At 39.9% G+C, this 22069-nt stretch overlaps 1 protein-coding gene across 1 annotated transcript in view; it reads right to left on the bottom strand.

Moving 5' to 3' along the window:
* Positions 1-22069, bottom strand: part of LOC139479677 (QRFP-like peptide receptor) — a 123399-nt gene that overhangs the window by 83292 nt on the left and 18038 nt on the right. The window lies entirely within an intron of this gene.

The following is a 22069-nucleotide window of genomic DNA, read 5'->3' on the forward strand; positions in this document are numbered from 1 at the left end:
CACATTATTTGGATTTGTCTCCTCGAGATCTTTCCAATGATATAAAACATGTTTTTGTAGCTCGCTTCCTTCTGTGTGGTCAAGTTCGGACTCCTGGCCATTCCTAAGTTGTCCCGCCCTGCCTTCTTTGTGTTTCAATTAGGAGATCACTTCAGAATGGAAGACTCTGAGGAATGGACTAGGCATGACAAAGGTTTCAGCAACCTGGCTCCCAAGGCGTCTGATTTTATGCAGTTTTGACGCAAATCCCGCTGATTTTGTTGAGATCTGCCCAACGATATCAACATGTATATGTACAGGTATATACCATATCTGTGTGGTGCAGTTGGTTTCCATAATGGGTGCCCTGGCAAACATATACTTGTAGCAGGAGGTCATCCCACAGATCTATATCTCGTCGTCTCGCTTATTTCTTTGTCATGTGGACAGGGCATCCAACCTCTGGTCAAAGGCTCCGAGGTTGGTATCGCATTACGGGAATCGAATAATGTATAGCCGGTATGACTACTCCAGCAAACATTATATCATTAACAAGTTTTCCTTGCCATGTGGTATGTCATACGTGTACATTTATTTCCAAAAGCAACATCAACATTCAATATAGACAGTGTACGCACACAAGAACCATTGATCCAGCGTTAAGGTGAGTGAGGCGAGGGGAGGTTTAAGGCCCATTTGAACAGTATTTGAATGTTATCACTGCGTGTCAGCCTAATATGGGAGGAAAACTGATTTATAGTGCTGTAAGGTCTTTTTTTTAAACATTCTAGAAGTATAATTAAAAATAAGATGTTGAGGTCATGAATTTAGCCATATGACCTTGAACCTTTTCAGAGCGAACAAATTACAATTTCCCAGTGACACTTTCTAAGTGTTCTCTTTTCAAGGCATATTATACAATCAAGAATATCATGAAACGTGTTGAGTCAAAGTGCTAGTGACAAACAAATACCAGTCATATAAGGGATATTAATACTTTATCTGACGCACATATATGTGTGGAAATAGATGCCTAACGGCTTACACCTCCCTAGACTTAATAGGCCAATGGCCTTTTCAGTATTTAGAAATAAAGATTGATTGAGTGACTTCACAGGGCAGCTTCCTCCTGTATCCTTCTTGTACCGAGTTCCCCGTTGGGAGTTTATTTTGAAAAACTGAATAAGGAATCTGTCCGTACACTGACTAGCCGCCGCAGGTTTACATGTGCGAACAGGTGTATAAGTTCAGGAGGGAGGAGTTGTAGAATTGTTTGGCATACGCCTGAAATGTCTGATAATGATCTTAACCCTTGTGGTACGTAGATAGTATCTGTTTCCGAAATATTAAAGTGTTCCTGACGTTGTAGCTCGTCAAATATTGTTACTAAAGCGATAAACCCATTTCCATATTCATAACAAAGCTCCATCTTCATACGAAGAGTCCATTGTACGATGGCGACTATATCATAAGCATGTGTTTATAAATCACTATCAACAAGTGATGATATCAGGTGTTCGCGAAAAGGTGAGCGTATCCTGCTGCACCTGTGGCGCCCGTCAAAATAGGGAATAGCATCGGACATAATTTTTGTTTTTGATGCATTAGATTTGGAACTGTCATCCACATGTCTAGCTCAGAACGTTTTGAAAGTTTTTTCTAAGGCCTTGAGTGTTGTTACCTTGATCAAATAACTTTTGAGCAAAAGCCGTTTGATGCTTATTGACATCTTCGTAGTAATAGCATGCTCGATTTTACCTCACAATTTGTGAAATGTAGACCCCAAAGGCTGGAGCTGATGAACTATTGATCGACAGGAAGCCAAAGTTTACTTTTCGTAAGTTGAAGTCATTTCAGTTGTCAAACAGTCTTGTGGAGGGATTTTCGTCACTCTGAATCATAATTGAAAAGATCGAAACTTGTAACAGATGAGGCGGTTTTACTGGTCGCTTTTATATCTAGCTCAGGTGGGTAGATCAGTGTCGTGTGGGATAGAAGTGTACACAGCTGAAGAAAAGAAGTTGATATAGGTGAACTTTGGTTCTTTTCTGAGTTTGCAAAAATTCAAGTCAATCCTTTGAGGTTTTGAGAATCCATATGGTATTAGTTCCACCTATGGGTCTCGGCTCCATTATTCGTTAGGAATAAAGAGTTACGAGGACATTCCCTCAACGTAAACATCTTCAACCTGTGTCGACCCGTGAAGATTCCGGGGTAGAATAGGTCTTCAGCAACCCATGCTTGTTGTAAAAGGTGACTATGGTTGTCGTAAAAGGCAACTAACGGGATCGGGTGGTCAGGCTCGCTGCGTGGATCGATGCTCATGATATCAATCACTGGATTGTCTGGTCAAGACTCGATATTTACAGACCGCCGTCATATAGCTGGAATATTGCTGAGTGCGGCGTTAAACAACAAACCAACCAACCAACCAACTTCAACTTGTGTCACTTCGTGAATACGCCCGGATTAGGCTCAGACGCCGTTATATGACAATCATCTGGTCACAACATTAATTGATTAATATAAGGCTAAGTCTTCGTTGATATGTGAATATTGATAACGCATTACGTACATTAATGACAATTACAATTGAAGACGTGTACGTACTTTCAGCAAAGAAAACTTGATGTCATTCCGTCAATCGACAAAAAATCACACACAGCAGATGTTTTACTTTCAGAATAACCTGCATTTGCTTTTTGAGTGAGTGAATGTTGTTGACGCTTCATTGGCATGTACATAATCTAGCCTGGATCAGATAAACAAATAGTGAAGATCGACACCGTCTGGGTACACATAACCAACCAGGTCACACTTGCTTTGCGAACTATTCTCGCCCATTTAAGTGAGATCATAATTGGGGATCTATGCTGCACTGGCATTCTTATTTGGGTTCAAAAAAGATATGAACAGTCGAAAACGATTGTGTAAAGCTAGATGGTCCTTATCTATTCCAGAACGTAGTTCAATGATGTTTGGCTTGTCTGACAGCATTGCTGAGGATCGTTTACTAGTATTTGTCCGTTGACCCTAAACGTGACAACGATTTTATTGTTTGAATGGTCTCAAGGTATGTTGTTTCACACTTCTTCAGCATGGACTCGGATAGAAAAATAATGTAAGCTATCGACTCCACAGTTATGTGTATCGCTGTCGCGATTAAGAACATTTTTGACGTGAAATCCTTGATGCGTTCTTCGTGTTTTCGAAGTGTCAATTTGAATCACTCAGTTTTACAAAATGAAATGTCAATGTTTGAACGTAAGCGGACTAGTTGTTTGGCACAATATCTATGGAAAAGTATGCCGCCATCTTGGATGAAGATAAAATAAACTTACGACAGGTATAGGGCTATCTTAGATTTACGACAAACTTAAGATATCTTAGGGCTACGATAGTTTCGAAAATAGGCTACGATAGCCTACGATTTCCTTACGATAACTTTACAATAATCTTAGGGGCTAAGATCGTTTCGAAAATCTAGGCCCAGGGCGGTCGGGTAGCCTAGTGGTTAAAGCGTTAGCTCGTCACGCCGAAGACCCGGGTTCGATTCCCCACATGGGTACAATGTGTGAAGTCCATTTCTGGTGTCCCCCGCCGTGATATTGCTGGAATATTGCTAAAAGCGGCGTAAAACAATACTCACTCACTCACTCACTATTGTATACCAAAGTTATAAGTTGACAATATACTCCATATATTGTTTTAACTCGCTTGTGATACAGATCTATTCTACATCCCCGTAAATGAATTGTGAAAGTAAAATATAATGAGACCAGCATGTAGTTTAAACATTACACTGAAGGACGGTTTTTAATTGTAAAGACTAACAAGCTGGTATCATTTGGTGATACGCGTTGACGTCGAAAAGGTGAGTAATCGACTCCTTTGTTAAAGGGTCGATCTAAGCAAGACATAAATATAGTGTTGTCTATATATTCCCCATGTCTGTGAATGAAATTGTGGGTTGTTATAGCCAGCACGTGCCCCTCAACAAAACCTGAAGACTAATAACGAAACTATTCGCTGTGTGAATGCCTTGGAGCAGGACAGACAACGCGTCACTCTAGCATCCGTGAACCTCGAACTCGTCCACAAACAGCACAATAAGTATGCCGGTCTGTCGAGGGTTCTTAACATCGAAGTCAAGTGTTAGCACCAAACAATAACCTCCGTGAGATATCTTTAAAAACGTGAACGCTTCAACCGGTTAACTAATACCAGTAATTACTCCAGGAGATTGCGCGGATATACACATGTAGCATCTTCAGTATATACATCATAAGTGCCTTTGTGACATTATCTCGATTATTTTATGTATAGTTTGTTCTTATCACCACAATTAAACATATATATGGCAACTCTTTTAGAAGCGACCAGTTGTGCTTATCTGGTTTAGCAATATAAAATATATGAATCACAATAAAAAAAGAAAACATATTGTCAAATTTCGTGTTGAAAACAATACATTCAGTATATATTATAAAAATCCTACGCCGATTCCGGAAAACACCAAATTATTTTTTTTTTATGTATTGAGTGTAAGGGTAACATCAATGGATCCCCTTCTTAAGGTCACGAGGTTCGAATTCATTGGCAATTTTATTGATTATCAATCAAAAACGCTAGTCCTTATAATCTATTACGTTTTGTTAGATTCTAGAGCCTAAGAACCAATGTGTATAATAGTTCCATTTCACTTGTCTAAAAGAGGTACGATCTTTAATTTCGAGTGTATTTTCGCAGTATCTTTCATTGTACAATTGCCTTGAAGGAATGATATATATATTAACATATCTTTCCGTACACCGGCTTATTTTCACGTCAATTTTCCTTTCATGCCCGACCCATGAAGGTCCTGACTGGAATTTGTCTTCAGCAACCCGTGCGTGTGGTAAAAGGCGACGACCGGGATCGGGTGGTGCATGTCATCGTATCCAGTTGAGAGATCGATGCTATTGGTGTCAATCACTGGATTGTCAGTGACTCTGATTCGATTATTTAAATGCAGTCGTGGAATATTGATAACAACAAACAGTCAATCATTATACACCAAATGGAATCTGTTTCGGCAGATAATCGAGACTGATTATTCTCTGGCGTTGACGTTTTATATTTAAGTATCGTAAGAAATGTATCTGGACATAACAGTTTCACGGTTTTATTCCATGACGCGAGGGTATACTACCATATAAAGTAGTAAAAGGGAAAAATAGGGGTGTTCAACTCTATGATCATAAAGACATACAGGTATGTATCTAAAGGGGTGTTCAACTATATGATCATAAAGACATATAGGTATGTACATAAAGGGGTGTTCAACTATATGATCATAAAGACATATAGTTAAGTACATAAAGGGGTGTTCAACTATAAGATCTGATCGTCATGTCCAGTCGAGGTCTAGACATTGTCATAAATACGAGGTGGCGTGTAGGAAACTACGGTAATTATTTATTGTAGCATTGAGCAAGATCATAAAAAGCTAGTTTACTTAACAGACAAGTAAAGCGTTGAGCCGAACTAAAGCGTCGAGCCGAACTTGCAAGTGCCAAGTTCTGTATGACTATTTCAATGATTTGCTTGGTAAAAACAAAACATCAACGCCAGAGAATATTCATTCTCGATTATCCCCCGATTTAACGCCGCACTCAGCAATATTCCAGCTATATGACGGCGGTCTGTAAAATAATCGAGTCTTGACCAGACAATCCAGTGATTGACATCGTGAGCATCGATCCACGCAAATGGGTTACGATGACATGCATCAACCAAGTCAGTGAGCCTGACCACCCGATCCCGTTAATCGCCTCTTACGACAAGCATAGTCGCCTTTAACGGCAAGTATGGGTTGCTGAAGACCTATTCTACCCCGGATCTTCACGGGTCCCCTGCTCTTCTTGAAGCATACGCCACTTATACAATTTGTGTAAAAACACATACGGCATACGAAATAACGGGAACCGATGTAGTTATAATGCCTATACTTTACAAGCAGACATATTGACTCGAAGGACCACAAATCATGAGGTAAAAAAAAGCATCGATCGAATAGACAAAAAAAAGTTATTACCGTTTTTATCTTTTTCCTGATTGACTAACACTTTCTTCTGTCCGAGAAGGAAACTTTAAGGGTGTGGAAAAAATGCTGTAAACTATATATATCCCGCAGAGCTAGTACATCAGTGTCTGTGTACCCGAGGCTTGTCTAATACACCAGAAGCCACAAGTACAGTTCCATTATAAGATAACGATTTCTTTTTCTTAAATGCATCTGTGCACTGTTTAGCCATTATACTTGATACAACTTCTAAATTCAATTTAAAAACGTTTAGTTCGACTATTCAGGGCACGTTTTAACTTATTTTTAACTCTTGAGACTATAAATTGAGTTAAAGACAACCAGGAATTAAAAACACATCCAACATAATCACCGGATTATTTTGTGATAAAAACAGATAAGAGTATGCTCTGATTCGACACATCCGAGTTGGAGACAAAGTGACTAATTTTGAACTGTCGTTCTCTATTCGTAAGCATCAATGATACATGAGAACAGTTTAAAAAGTGTTCGTAATTTGAAGTAATTAGTTTTTTTCTATACAAATAAACATAACTTGTCTGACAACAGCGTATGGACATAGCCGTTTTATTATTGAACAATACATACACAAGAAAATTCTCATTGAAAAGTAAGGATGACACAATCAAATGAATTTCTAGCGTCTGTGTACTCTGTGTGATCTGTCTGATAACACTCCGAAGTTTCCATATAGAAGAAAATTAGGCTGGGACGGGTAACTTTGGTACCCGGGTCGGGTTGGTACTGGGTAGGACCCGGGTACCCACAGGACTACCCGGACCCGTGGTTAGTCACGTGATATATTGTTTAATGACGAAAAATATCTAGAACTCTATGGTTACATTACAAGTCACTAATTTTCGCATTTCTTTCTGACTATGCACCCATTCCTTCTGATTTTTCATATGGTTGAATAAAGATATAACTTAAGTCAACTTCAGTGCATGAATGACCAAATTGTTTAATACGTGTATCTAAATACGTTTTGTCAGGGCGATGCTAAAAATGTTCCCAATCGGACATTTTGAGACATCTCCTAAGACCTACAGTGGGTACCCGGGTAGATTCGGGTAATAGGGGGTGGGTACCCGGGTAGTAAATTTGGACGCGTCCCAGCCCTAAAAAATATAGCCTCATTGGATGCTGCTTAAAACTGTTGCATCATTTTGGGTCAGACACACACGGACATGCATTGTCGACCATACGGATTAGTTATTTGTCACAACGGTCTCAAACATCAAATGATGATGGACATAGCGTCGAACATTGTACAACACAAAATACACGCAGACAGCCGAAGTGTTACATATTGCTTTAATACTCAGTAAATCTGAACATGGATGTTTTTATTCAATTGTCACAAAGGATAATGTTTTCGCAAATGACTTTTTCCTTGTTAAAAAAAAGGTAAACGCTGCTACAGAAAGAACCTTCACCACAAGCGTTGTGACTGTTTACTACTGAGACTTATTTCATGTGCTTGAAATACTTGGAAAACTGACGGTACTCATATTAAGTCCAATTACTAGTAATTGGCAGTTCTTCCTCAAGGCAGAATGTGTTTATTGGCAAAACTAATAGAATTACAATTGGCCGACGTGACGTATAGAAATAGCCAAGAGAATATCTGTCTCTCATTCATGTTAAGAAATGTCATCGCAAATAGTGGAATGCGTTTTGAAATGGCCATTGGGGGAACTAATTAGTTTTTTTCTTAACGGAGAATATCTTCATGGCGCAAAATATTTCTTTTTAGTGTCACGCATAAAGACGTAACAGTTTCATTCTTTCCATATCGAACAAAAAGGATTGTTTTGAAGAAATATTTGTAGGTAAAAAGAGGTTATCACGCGAGTGTGTTTGGGGATGGTAAATATCCTGCATTAGGAATAAACATTGTATTTAGCGAGCCTTGGCGAGCCTTGGCGAGTGTTTATTCCTAATATAGGATATTTACCATCCCTAAACACACAAGCGTGATAACCTCTTTATCATATAATGCCATCCTATAATTCCGTGCTTTAAAATCGCGTTCCCTGTCTCACAAACATTACCGAAACATTGCGAGTTTTCCTGGAATGCGCGCATTAATATTTATTACGTCACAGGGTAAGTGATGTGTCAGTCGGACAATGACAGTAGCCAATATAGTTCCAACTGAAATCTTTTCCTTGTACAGTGGCGAAACAACATATACGCTAAACAACAGTTGTTTTTAATTGCCTTTCGCGGCAATCCATCGGTCTGTCCGCTAGAGTAACTGTCCTTTGTCAAAGGGAAGCTACTCTAACCCTAGCCTATGAGACGTCACGGCCACGATCAGACGTTGTTGACAGTCGGTCTGTCCTGTCATAACGTTAAGAAATGTAGTCAGATGTACACACAGCGTCAAAACGAAACAAGGTAACAATTCAAACATATTTCGGCAAAATCCAACTATTTTGATTTGTGGAGAAGGTTTCAAGCCGAGGTTTAGTACTCTACAAGCACAGATATGGCTACTGATCCCGCTTGGCTAGGCCTCGTGCCCTCGCAAAATTATTTCGAAATTTATATCTCCAAAGTTGCCCAAACTTATAAAATGCCTTAGCTACGTCACAGATAGACACTGATTTTCAGTATATTAGACTGTTCTTTTGATAATTGTAGCAATTATCCCTGTAGTTTATCCAGATTCCCGAGGGTTAATTCTGACTCGATCGCCGAATGACGAGGGCGACGCCATGTTTGTTTATAAACAGTGAAAGTAGTCCAACTTGACCTTTGATATTTGCATCTCTATCCGCATATGACCCCAACGGATATCGTTTTTATCCGTTGGCTTTATCCTGCCGAGAAACCTACCCATTATATGAGAAATATTATTAAGGTAAGGTATATACGGTCAGTAACCCGTGTAAACATGATCATATTAGCATATATTTATAGTATCTCACATTTACTTAGTGTGCACCTGTTGGAAAGGAACAAAAGAATGACACGTCGTTACAAGGACAACAGAAATTGTCCTCCATTAAAATATTTCTTTTCTTCATGTTTTTTTTTTCATCCTCCAAATGCCAACATTTTTATTATATCAAAATGTTATCATAAAATGATACTACATACACGTAAAACATCATAATAAGAAACATCTTTAGCATTACTCGTTTCCGATATGTCCTATGCTTCTCAACATGTAGGTCACATTACAGTTTGATTTACACTTGAAGTTATGTCTTTTTTATGGTGTTTGTAAGTTATCAAGTAAGTATCAAGTTATTATTTCAATGTTAATCACTGCTTCTCACATGAATTGATATACGTCATCAGTGTGAGGTCACAGATGTCAAATTCATTAAGTCGTCAACTTGACGACTCGCGCTACACTTCACATGCTGGCACATGGCTATCATTGCGCTGCAACAGTTTTAATCTGTCTGGAGACGTATCCTTTCTGGGATCTTGGGAAATGAATCCCTTTTAGCCGATAACATAATGCCCTTTAATATAATAGCTAGTGTCGGGTAAACAATCTTGACTTGTTCTCCCTTATCAAAACTATTATTTCGTAAACCGTAAAAATCTTCCTTTAACTCGTTTGTGTTCTCTGTTCTTAAGTAAATAAAAGCGACAAAGCCTAACCATAATCGTAAGTAAGCTTTATGCCCACTCATAAGTCTGGGTAATGTACGTGGGCACATCCATACATACAATGTCGAAATAACGCCTATCTGTAGGCCCGTGTCAGGTAGATCTCGTGTCTGGCCCGTTGTTTCAAATGAATATAGGTCTTTATGGTCTGCAGTAAATTTACCGGTCGATATATATGTCATAATAAGCTGCAGTTTTCTTTTAAATGAGGGCTTGAAGAGTTTAGACAGCAGCTTCTAAAGTCTGTGGGTCCTAGTGGCTGCCTAGCAATTTATTTTATTTCAAACACAGCAAACATTACGTGTTACCACTACATAAAGGGGTGTTCAACTATAAGATCTGATCGTCATGTCCAGTCGAGGTCTAGACATTGTCATAAACACGAGTTGGCGTGTAGGAAACTACGGTAATTATTTATTGTAGCATTGAGCAAGATCATAAAAGTTTACTTAACAGACAAGTAAAGCGTTGAGCCGAACTAATGCGTCGAACCGAACTTGCAAGAGCGCAATTTGCGGGGGCCAAGTTCTATTTGGATATAAAGTGCTCTTGGCACGATCCGTATGCAGTGTTTTGCAAAACTTTCCAGACATTTGATAGTAGCAATTCGAGTTACTGCGATATCCAAAAGAGTGATTTGCAAGATAATACTACAATATTGGTACTTTAGAAGCAATTTGTCATGTATCTCTATGTGATCTGAACGTGCAGTTATTAATACGACTTTGTTTCGACTCATGGTGCATGTATATTGTAATACGACTGAGTGAGTTGGGTACAGCACTGGTTTGTTTGTTTGCTTGTTGTTTAACGCCGCACTCAGCAGAATTCAAGCTATATGACGGCGGTCTGTAAAATAATCGAGTCTGGACCAGACAATCCACTGATTGACATCATGAGCATCGATCCAAGCAATTGGGATCGATGAAATCTATCAAACAAGTCAGCTAGCCAGACGACCCGATCCCGTTAGTCGCCTTTTACGACAAGTATGGGTTGCTGAGGACCTATTGTACCCCGGAATCTTCACGGGTCTTTTCGCATGGTATTCAGACGGAGATTCCAATTAAAGTATCTTTCAACGTTTTTGAAGAAAAAGGTCTTTAATCCTCATGTATGTATTTTTGTACAGATGCCAACAAGTAATCAACAAATGACACCAGCACTTATACCGAAACGTCGAAATAAGCGGGAAAAGAAATCCATACGTCAATAACTCTACATTGCATTAGGTGGCTATCGAAGCTTGACATGATTGATAGACCCGTGACGATCCGGGATAGAATAGGTCTTCAGCAACCCATGCTTGTCGTACAAGGCGACTATTCTTGTCGTAATAGGCGGCTAACGTGATCGGGTGGTCAGGCTCGCTGACTTGGTTTATGCATATCATCGTATCCCAATTGCGTGGATCGATGCTCATATTTTCCGTCACTGGATTGTCTGGTCTAGACTCGATTCTTTTACACACCGCCGTCATATTGCTGAGTGTTGCGTTAGACAACAAACATGATTCATGAGAAGCATTAGCGGTGAACTCGTGACTGATCGAGTTTGGGAGTAGACATCATGTGAAGGTCACGAAGGGGAGATAATAATTCTGCCAAATATGTGTGTGACTTTTAATAGCTGTCATTTCATCTTACGACAGGAAACCTATATCGGGTATCTAGGCGGCACGCTGGATAGTGTATTAGTGATCATTGTGGGGTTCCAGGTCAGAATATGTCGCATGTTGTCGTATCAGCAGCAGGTAGACGCAATATGTGACCTGTCCAGGGTCCAGAGTCGATTACATATAAGAGACGTAACTGGGGTGTAACTAGATATTGCGGACGGTGGTTTTAAACAAACAACATTCGCTTACTTACTAGACAGAAATAAGAAATCCAGACACCATAATTTATACTAAACACTGATGTTCCTGGATTTGGGCAACGCTGGACATAGTTGTAATAATGCGACGGACCCATGAAGATCCGGGGTAGAGAAGGTCTTCAGCAATCCATACTTGCCATAAAAGGCGACTATGCTTGTCGTAAAAGGCGACTAACGGGATCGGGTGGTCAGACTCGCTTACTTTGTTGATGCATGTCATCAGTCCAAATAATGTGGATCGATGCTCATGATATTAATCACTGGAATGTCTGGTCCAGACTCGACTATTTATAGACCGCGGTCATGTAGCTGAAATATTGCTGAGTGTGGCGTTAAACAACAAACAAACAATGTGACGGATGCATCAAATAGCATTCATTCACTGATGACCGAAGACCATTTACGAGTCGAGCTGGCATAACAAAAACTCAGTTAAAACTATTATAGAAAATTGTAAATTCCAATCACATCATTCTACGTGTGACAACATCGATCCCAATTGTGTGGATCGATGCTGATGATATTAATCACTGGATTGTCTGGTCCAAACTCGATTATTTACAGACCGCCGTCATATAGCTGGAATATTGCTGAGTGCGGCGTTAATCAACAAACCAACCAACAAACGTGTGACAATTATCAGTTTGAGTTTAACATACGATTACGCACACGCATAGTTGTATCTTAGTGTTGCCAGCTATCTGAATGTAGCAGTCTCTGAACGTATCAGTTATCTTCATATTGCTGTGCAAGTGATTGGTTCTAGGAAATAAAACGACTCTATTAATGATCTGCATCTGTCAAGAATGCGCTATGTCGCCCTTCAAGCTATTATCAATTAATCCTACCACAAGGTACTATAAAGACTGTCTGCCTAGCTAACACTGGCAGAAGGGCATGTAGGGTATTATTAGCGCCACCTAGTGCCAGCTAACCTGAGTGTTTGCAGAAGTATCTGCCTCTGCAAAGAGAAAAATTACAGTCGAATTTCTTTAACCGGCAGCGTAGATCGGTCATTAGTTCTATGTTGTTCTGCTTTACATTCAGAAGGTGAGGCAGACACTTCTCCTGAATCATTCATGAATTTATATTAAATCCTCCGTGAAGATCTGGGTTATAATTGGTCCTCAGCAAACCGTGTTGTAATAAGGGAGGACTAACGGGATCGAATGGTCAGGCGAGACTTATCCCCGTGAGAATCCGGGTTAGAATTGGTTTTCCGCAACTAACGGAATCGGGTGGCCAGGCTCATTGACTCGGTTGATGCATGTCATCGTGACCCAGTTACGTAGATTGATGCACATGAGGTCAGTCACTGGATTGCCTGGTCCAGGCTCGATTATGTTGGTTGGTTGGTTGGGTTGTTGTTTTACGCCGCACTCAGCAATATACCAGCTATATGACGGCGGTCTGTAAAATAATCGAGTTTGGACCAGACAATCCAGTGATTGATATCATGAGCATCGATCCACACAATTGGGATCGATGACATGTATCAACCAAGTCAGCGAGCCTGACCACCCGATCCCGTTACTCGCCTTTTACGACAAGTATAGTCACATTTTCCGGAATCTTCACGGGTTTGTAAATGGTGCCTACGTGTAGCTTGAAGATTGAACAACAGACACACAGATAATTATTATAAATTAGTAATAGCTGAGTGTGCTTTTAGCAATATTACAGCAATATCACCAGACACCGGAAATGGGCTTAATACATTGTACCCACGTTGGAAATGGAACAAGAGTCTTCGGCGTGACGAGCGACCTATTCAACCACCAGACAACCCCATTGCTCAATGTGGCCAGAGAGTCACTTTAACTATTCAAACTTATTCCCTCAATTGCGGCATAAGAATTGATCAACGGTCATCTCTCTTTCACGGAATTGAACGATTTAAGTTTGGCTGTCATATAAAGGGCTACTTTTCTATCCATTAGACGTTGAACGGAAACATTTTATCACATTCAAGATGGTAAACATCGCCTCGGAAATTTATCGTTTTTACTCCTTAACGTTGTTTCTTTTGGGGCTTGAAATTAAATTAACCCCTCTCTTTCTGCAAATGAAATCTAGAGCATGTTAGGAAAAAATACCTAACCAAATAAGGTAGTTCTTTTAAGTTGATGGTCCCGCATTTATTTAACCGTGCAACACACACGAGGGGACGCTCCCTTCCCCCATTCGCGGGAGTATCACAGCTCTGTTACCGCTCGACTGATTGGATCATAATCAAATTGAATATCCTTATGGGTGCTCCCGATCGATCAGTTCGCACTTTGGCAAATAACATTTCTTTTACTTCAGCAGTGAATGATGTGTTGCAGGTAATATAATCAAATGACGTCAATAACAGGGTGATATACTGAAGTTGTTTTACTGTATGGTGTAAGCAAGAATCTAATATTAACGAACGCCTGTTTTCCAAGGTTTCTGTTATGAGAACTGCACGTACAGTGTATAGAAAGGATGCTGATTTCTGACATGAAGCGTTCAATTTGATCTCAAAGTTTCACATTTAGATTTAAGCATCCACTATAATATAAGTCGCTCTTCTTTTTTTAAACAAGCGTCGATTTATTACTACATGAAAAATAATATTAATAAGTTGACTTATTGTGTGAAGAAAGTCGATGAGTGAGTGTGTGAGAATGTGTGAGGTTCCATCTTGTGAGTAGGTCGGTTCTTAGACATCTAGTCAATCAATAAATAAAAGCTACAAAACCTAATTATAATCATACGCACCACATGTTTTGTTTGTTTGTTGTTTAACGCCTCACACCTCAGCAATATTCCTGTCATTTGACGGTGATCTGTAAATATGGAGTTTCGACCAGATAATCCAATGACTAACATCATGAGCATCTATCTAATTCTAATCCGTTTGGTTTCCTAACGCAACAGTCAGCAATATTCCAGCTATATGACGGCGGTCTGTAAATAAACGAGTCTGGACCAGACAATCCAGTGATTGATATGAGCATCGCTCCACGCATTTGGGATCGATGACATGCATCAACCTAGTCAGCAAGCCTGACCACCCGATCCCGTTAGTCGCATCAATCCGGATCCTCATGTAATTCTTCATTAACTTCATTTACAAATCATTATCAGGCTTGCCGTCATGACAGACGTGAAGATTCAGGGGTGGAATAGGTCTTCAGAACCCATGCTTGCCGTAAAGGGTGACTATGCTTGTCGTAAAAGGCGACTAACGGGATCGGGTGGTCAGGCTCGCTGTCTTGGTTGATGCATGTCATCGATCCCAATTGAGTGGATCGATGCTCATGATATTAATCACTGGATTGTCTGGTCCAGACTCGATTATTTTACAGACCGCCGTCATATAGCTGGAATATTGCTGAGTGCTGCGTTAAACAACAAACCAACCAACCAACCAACCAACCAACATACGCAATGTTAGCTATGAATTAGAAATCATGTTAACAATGTGTGAGTGAATTGGGTTTTAATGCCCTTTGAACAGTATTCCACTTATATCACGGCCGGTCGACTTGATGAAGGAGGAAAGCCCGAAGTGATGCACGTCTCAAACGTTTACCACTTAGGTGAAACTCTCGAGTAAGGTATGGTGCTGACAAATCTAGAAATAATGATCGGGGCTAACTGTGATTCGAACCCACGATCACAGGTTTCTGGTATGCCCAAGGGACGCAACTTTGCACAGCGAAATACGGCGCCTTAGACCCCTGATGTCAACGTTGATTCCAGTCTTAACGTTTCGGAGTATATGCTTACACCTTCCCCAGATGAAGCTGTAAGAATATACTCCTAAACGTTATGTTCCTCATAAAAAAGAGGTTGACATCCATAAACTCTCTTCCTTGTGTTGCTTTTTTCGACCATATATCAAATGTTGGATTTTGATAAAGTGTTAGGGTTCATTGTAAATTGAGCGGGCTTCATTTTATTTATAAAGGGAAGTAACTCTTTTTTTTGTAGGTATCGCTTCGTGCAAGAAACTGTTCTGTGAACAGAGGACCGTTAGAGGATATGAAACGGTAATTATTCGATTAAAAACAAAACTTCAGTAACCGAGAAATAAGACATAATGATTACTCATGTGACCATGTATTTACACATTTGTGTCTAAATATCAGTATTATTCATAGATGTTCTGCTTTGTGTTGCAATCAGTCAAGCCGCCAGCGACACTTCGGTATTTCAACTATTTGTCGCATACGCACTCTTCAACCTCACAAGTCTTAGCTCTACATGTGACCATGAGCTAGAATAAATTCGATGAAGCTTAAGTGATTTGGCGTCCACAATCCTCGAAACCCACATCTGATATCTTCTCTTGATATGCGTACATTCCGAATAATTAAAACAGAAATCCTTAGTCATTCTAAATACCGGTGAAAATATCGGTGAGGCCGAGAAAGTGCAGATGACAAGAATTCTAAAGCTAAGCCTTTTCCAGTTTGCCGAGGATCCTGTACATTCTCCTGAACAGAGTACGAATAATCAAAATGTCACACAAAGTTTAAAGGTAACACAAACAAAGAGATAACGTAGGTTACTATGTGGTCACGTCATGGTGTGGAGCAATAACAGCAAGTGATGCTTTCATTATTGGGTGAATGTATGAGACGCATGTAGGTAATAATCGTTCATCACCGCGGGGATGTTAACTGACTGGTGTCGTAGACAAATATATCACCTACTACCCGCTCGCAGTTAGTTCAAGTAGATCCAAGTTGTGAAAGGTTATATAAATATTAGATGCGTACCTCTCAACGTTTAATGTGACTTGACCTAGTTTCTTGTACGTTACAGAAGGAAAAGTATATGTACAGCTAAACTCGGGACAATCAATTTCATTTGATTATTCCATAAAGATTGCTCCAAATTTCATTATTTCTGTATTATAGGCCATAGAGATTATTCCAAGGGTAAATAAGCGTTGTAAGATGGTATTCACTCATTATTCATTCAGTCTTATCATTTGGAAAGTTAACGCGGGAAGGTATATTTGTCTTAATTGATGACTAACGCTGTCTGAATGGAAACTACTAATATAGAATAAATGTTGACGAATGATCATTTTATGATCACTGAATTAAAATACGATGAGACATTGTCAGTTCTATAACCACTGCTTCCAAACCACCTACTGAGGAACTCAACATTGAATTACTCTAAACAAGTAGAGTTTGTCAGAAGATTTGATTATTTAGCGATTTTATTGGGAACATTCCAGGCCGGATTAACGAGGTTTCGCTGTCGTTTCTCTATCAAGATGAGAGGTTCTTCATTATCTGCAGTTGTTGTTGTTTGTTGTTCAACGGCTTCTCAAGAGTACTCCAGCAAAATGACGGCGGCGTGTACCAGACAATCTAGTGATTGACATCATGAGCATCGATCCACATAATTGGGATACGATGACATGTATCAATCAAGTCAACCATGACTACATATATGAATCAACAGCGCACATCGCCTAAATGTGAATATTCGTATTACGCATACAGATGAAAATATAAAAGTTTAATAACAAACATCCACGCCAGAGAATAATCAGTCTCGATTGTCTAAGGAAACAGATTACATAGGTTGTTAAGTCAAAATAGTGATGAAAGTAGTAAAAATGCATTCATTACTGAAAATCCGTCATGGCGTGATGGCGTCGACAAATATTTTCCAATTTTGTTCATGTTTTTAATCAATGTGCTCAAATAAGGTGATGCACTTCCCGAGGTAAGCCCGTTTTATTACAATATAGATCTTGATTATCGATCAGATCGTCTTGACTGGTCGCCGCCATTTTGTTTGAAGCAAATGCAAGTGATGTGAGAGATGGAATCTGATTGGTCAATAGAAGGTATGTAGAAGGGACATAACTCGTAATTGCCACTGGTGGCGCTACGATTCCAACATAGTTCGGTACGGATGAACTGGACTTTTGTAGTCCACTTGATAGCTGTTCGTGTTTTTGTTCTATGTTAATGGTCAACAGCGTCTCGCGGAAGCATGACTAACCACAGTTTGTAAAGAAGTGTATGGAAATACGATGTAGTTGAAAGCATTTGCGTCATGTGATGTGTCAGACGGATTCTTACCCGCAGCAGAATATCAATATGCATTCAGTGAGGCTGCCTTGCAATGTCATCTGTAGGGGGGGGGAAATCTCGCGTGTATTTATGAAATAACCATTGCTGATTTGTTTAGTAATCCAGATCATGTTTGCTTGCTCTGCAATAACTGATAATCATTGACGTTGTCTTTGTCAGAAGTTGTTCATTCACATCTATCGTGACTTACACTTGACATATAAAAAAAAACCAGGATAACGTTCATCCCACACATTGCCCATAATTGACGTTTTGATGACTGGTGTCGTTCTTTTACAGATATGTGACTGAAATTAACATTGTCGGTGGCGCGTTCCCGGATTCAATTGTAGGGAAACTATCGATTCGGAAAAGGTCCCACTTGACGCGTGTCGTAAAGCTCGCTTGTGGTCACGGATTAATGCAAATTTAACGTGTCAGACATGACCGATGTACTGCTATGTATAGAGAAGCCCCGCCGTTTGTTCTATACTCAACTGGATGAAAGCCGCCTTAGTCCTCCCGAGTCATCGAACCAGTCACCTTACATCTGATATATACACGACCTGGGTTGGAATCAAAGCATCATACTACCCTGTCATTTTACGCAGCGTGTGTTTGACTGCGTGTCATACAAGGAACGTGTATCGGAAAGAAATGGGAAACTAACATGTGACATTTTCTGAATGGTATCAAAACGTCAAAACCTAAGCGGTATTTTTACTCGTGTGTCTGTCACATTAACAATTATAGTTACGTATTGCTTTTCTGGTGTCCATATTCACTGACGTACACAATTGTATGGCTGAAATATTTCCGACTTCACTCGCTCACTTAGACTAACATTTAGTCTCTGAAATCTCATATTACACAATATCCATCTTGGCTCTAAGAATAAAAAATATTTCCTTATGCTGATTTCGGCGATACTTGCTTTTGCATGCGTTTCTAGATTATTAATTTTTCATAAAATAAATATATTCCACGGTCATGGTGCAGGACTATCGCTCACTCTGTGAAATTCTTATAATGCCCCTGAATTTATAGGGGCACTCAGGATAACCACAGTGGTTCTTGCTTTTAGCCATATTACATTGCATCCATGTTCGAAATAGAACCCGGGCCTTAGGTTTGACGGTCAAACGCTTGAGCCGCTGAGCTACCCCATCGCGCTCATCCATCACAGACAGCCGTCTGTTTTGTGTGTTTCTTGGTCATGTAAACCGATGTTTATTCAGCGATGTTGGGAATGTGCCAGTGTTCCTCGTCACACATTCCTTCTTTCTAGTAGGACCGCCTCCGTGGTCTAATGGTAGAGCGTCCGCCTGGAGAGAGGAAGGTCCGGGGTTCGATCCCCAGCCGCGTCATACCAAAAGACTTGTTGTTACCCTGTCTGGCGCTCGGCATTAAGGGGCTAAAACAAGGACTGGTCGGCTCGGAGTCAGTATACTGTGTCTGAGTGGGTTATTCATGTTTAACTGCGGCATGGTATCTCAGTGTGCTAGCACTATAAATCGGCATCTGTCCGGACTAGTACAAGCAGCCACACACACAAATATACACGTGCATGCACGTCGCCATATAAGTGCAATAATCTTGGACGCGACGTTAAACCCCATTTCACCTCACCTCACCTCTTTCTAGGAGACCAGAACTATTCACTGTTGTTCAATATCACAGACAGATTACCTTACATTTCCACTCATTGAGTTATATTTATGTAGGTATACCTCCTACTGAATCTTATCACCAACCCACAACGGACCCATATACAAACTCACGTGTATCATGTTATAGACTACAGCAGTTTTAAGCCATTCTACAGCATGAATTTATAACTTGAACGGAATCAAAGCAACTCTTTGGCGAACACTATAATGCTATTAAGTGGACTTGAAGGGGAGGCCTAGATTTAGTATATCGTGCGAACTGTGTTGGATGGAACATGAGAAACTGTATATATTTGGCATTCATTAATGTATGTTTTCATATGGCCAGTGCACAAGCTGTGTAGTGTGATGAATTATGCTGTGCGACCTGATTTTCCAGCAGTTTTCTATTGATACTGGGTTAATTATCTGTTACAGTCGCCTTGCGTAATCGCCTGGCGCAATCTGTGATAATCTCTCTGTAAAGCAGCAAAACCCTGTGGGTAAACACCTTGAGCATCTCAACTACTCCTCCTGCAAACAAGCACACGAGTCAATTAACGGAAGCTGAATGAAGACACAAGAACTATTTGCACAAGGGTATGAGTTTACAACGCCAAGGATTCACGTCCAATCATTAATTAGACGGCATATTGTAACACCGAGAGCATGGCGGTGCTACTTCCTCTTCTTCTTTAGTGTCATAGTTGTAGTACATGCCTGGCAATAGGCACTGTAGCTCTGTTTCATCTGTACATTGTAGCACAGCTACAATGGATAGACTTATCATTAAACTGCCCGCGTGTTATCAGAAATGAGCGGGCTACTCTAACTTGACAAAGCCTTCATATTGCTTGACGACGGGCCATTATCACGCCTGTTGTTAGGTGATGTCATAGGGATAGGTGACGTCACGTTCAACAGTGACGTCATCTGGTTTGTTCTATGATGTTTCCATATTTGTAAATGTGGGTCAGTGACATTCGTTGTGTGTTGATTGCAGTAAATGTTTCAAAAATGTTCTATAAATTCTATCAATTTTAGCTATAATAACGGTAAAGCCATTTCTCGGGGCATTATCATTTGCAGAAGCCCTCGGTCTTTTCAATTGCACTCCTTCATCGGGCAGTTAATGGAATACCTCGAGCTTCAGCAAAATGATAATGCCCTGAAAAATAGCTCTTATAGTAGGTAAAGGGCAAGTTCACAAATATTTGAACTTGTAACATATTTTTAGTATTCCCCTATTGTCATGTAAGTGTAGTAACAGTGGGATTTATATTGATCCATAATTATTAAGAATCCATATCAGGTGGAGTATGTGGTCGGAAATGGAAGAAGGACAAATGAAGATCCGAGGTAGAATAGGTCTTCAGCAGCCCATGCTTGCCGTAAAAAGCGATAGTGCTTGTCGTAAGAGGCGACTAACGGGATCGGGTGGTCAGGCTCGCTGACTTGGTTGATGCATGTCATCGATCCCAATTGTGTGGATCGATGCTCATGATATCAACCACTTGATTGTCTGGTCAAGACTCGATTATTTACAGACCGCCGTCATATAGCTGGAATATTGCTGAGTGTTGCGTTTAACAACAAACCAACCAACGGAAATGGAAGCCGATTTGCTGGCAACATTCTTTAATGAGAGAAACTGTGCAACACACATAACTCAAATAATACACAGACAGGAGGGTTGGGGAGGCGAGTGGAGGAGCTAAATGAAATACATGTTCGTGACAAAACACACGTCTTCAGCTTTCCACTAGAAAACACCTGAAGCCGGGAGGAGGATAGAGTTGAATGGATACGGTGCGGTGAAGATAAATGATAACGGCTATCAGCTCTTGTTTCGCACAGATGGCCATGTGGTGATATATTCACTTGTACAAAATATTTTCGTCGCACCTGATGGATTTTATGTAATCAGGTTTTACATTAAAAGTTCAACTTTGGGACTGGGCGTCCACACTGGTATGTCAGGGGACATTAACCTATTGTAAAAGTGTTTACGTGTATACGACTTTAGCTTGTTATCCTTTGAATTGTATAGACTACATTTGATATGCGTTGCTGACGGTCCTGTTGGTAAACATGAACATATAGATCGGTTACAAAAATGCTTCCAAAGAGAGATTGGCCATATTCGACGCAACTGCAGTCAAGAAGCACGCATCTGACGTTGTTAACATGAATGTATAAGAAATTACTAGAGTCATTAATTATCCTGGCGGTTTCCTTGGAACCATCATTGTTTGTATCTGTGTTTCCTAGCAATGAATATGGACAACCGCGGAGAAAAATTATTGCGACATGTCGAAAAGATAATATTGTTGATATTCCAAAGCGTTCATTGTTGTTAAAGAAATATATTGTTTACAATATAGACATTTTCGTCTTGCATGCATGTTTATCCTATTTTACCTATTTTCATCTTCTTTCAAAAGAATAGAATAAATTAAGTATTCGGTTTATGTATTAAGTTAAATAATTCAGAAAATAAACAATCTTGTAGAAAGAAACAAATGCGTGGAATAGAGCTCACGTCACATGTTTGTTCATTGTTAATAATTAAATATATAATCAGAGTGGTGGTTTTGGTGTACTAAATGTTGACGTACACAAAAAAGCCATTTATCGCCAACTCAGGTTCATCAGAATTTGACAATGGTATTAAATCAACGGACCCATATCACTAGTGCCTTTCGTCGTTTTGCTTTTACTTTGTGAGCTTGAAGAACTCAAATGTCATGTCAAAAGATGATGTATGAGAG

This window comes from Haliotis cracherodii, unplaced genomic scaffold (genome assembly GCF_022045235.1).
Source record: "Haliotis cracherodii isolate W230 unplaced genomic scaffold, xgHalCrac1.p SCAF_4, whole genome shotgun sequence".
In the NCBI taxonomy this organism is placed as follows: Eukaryota; Metazoa; Mollusca; class Gastropoda; order Lepetellida; family Haliotidae; genus Haliotis; species Haliotis cracherodii.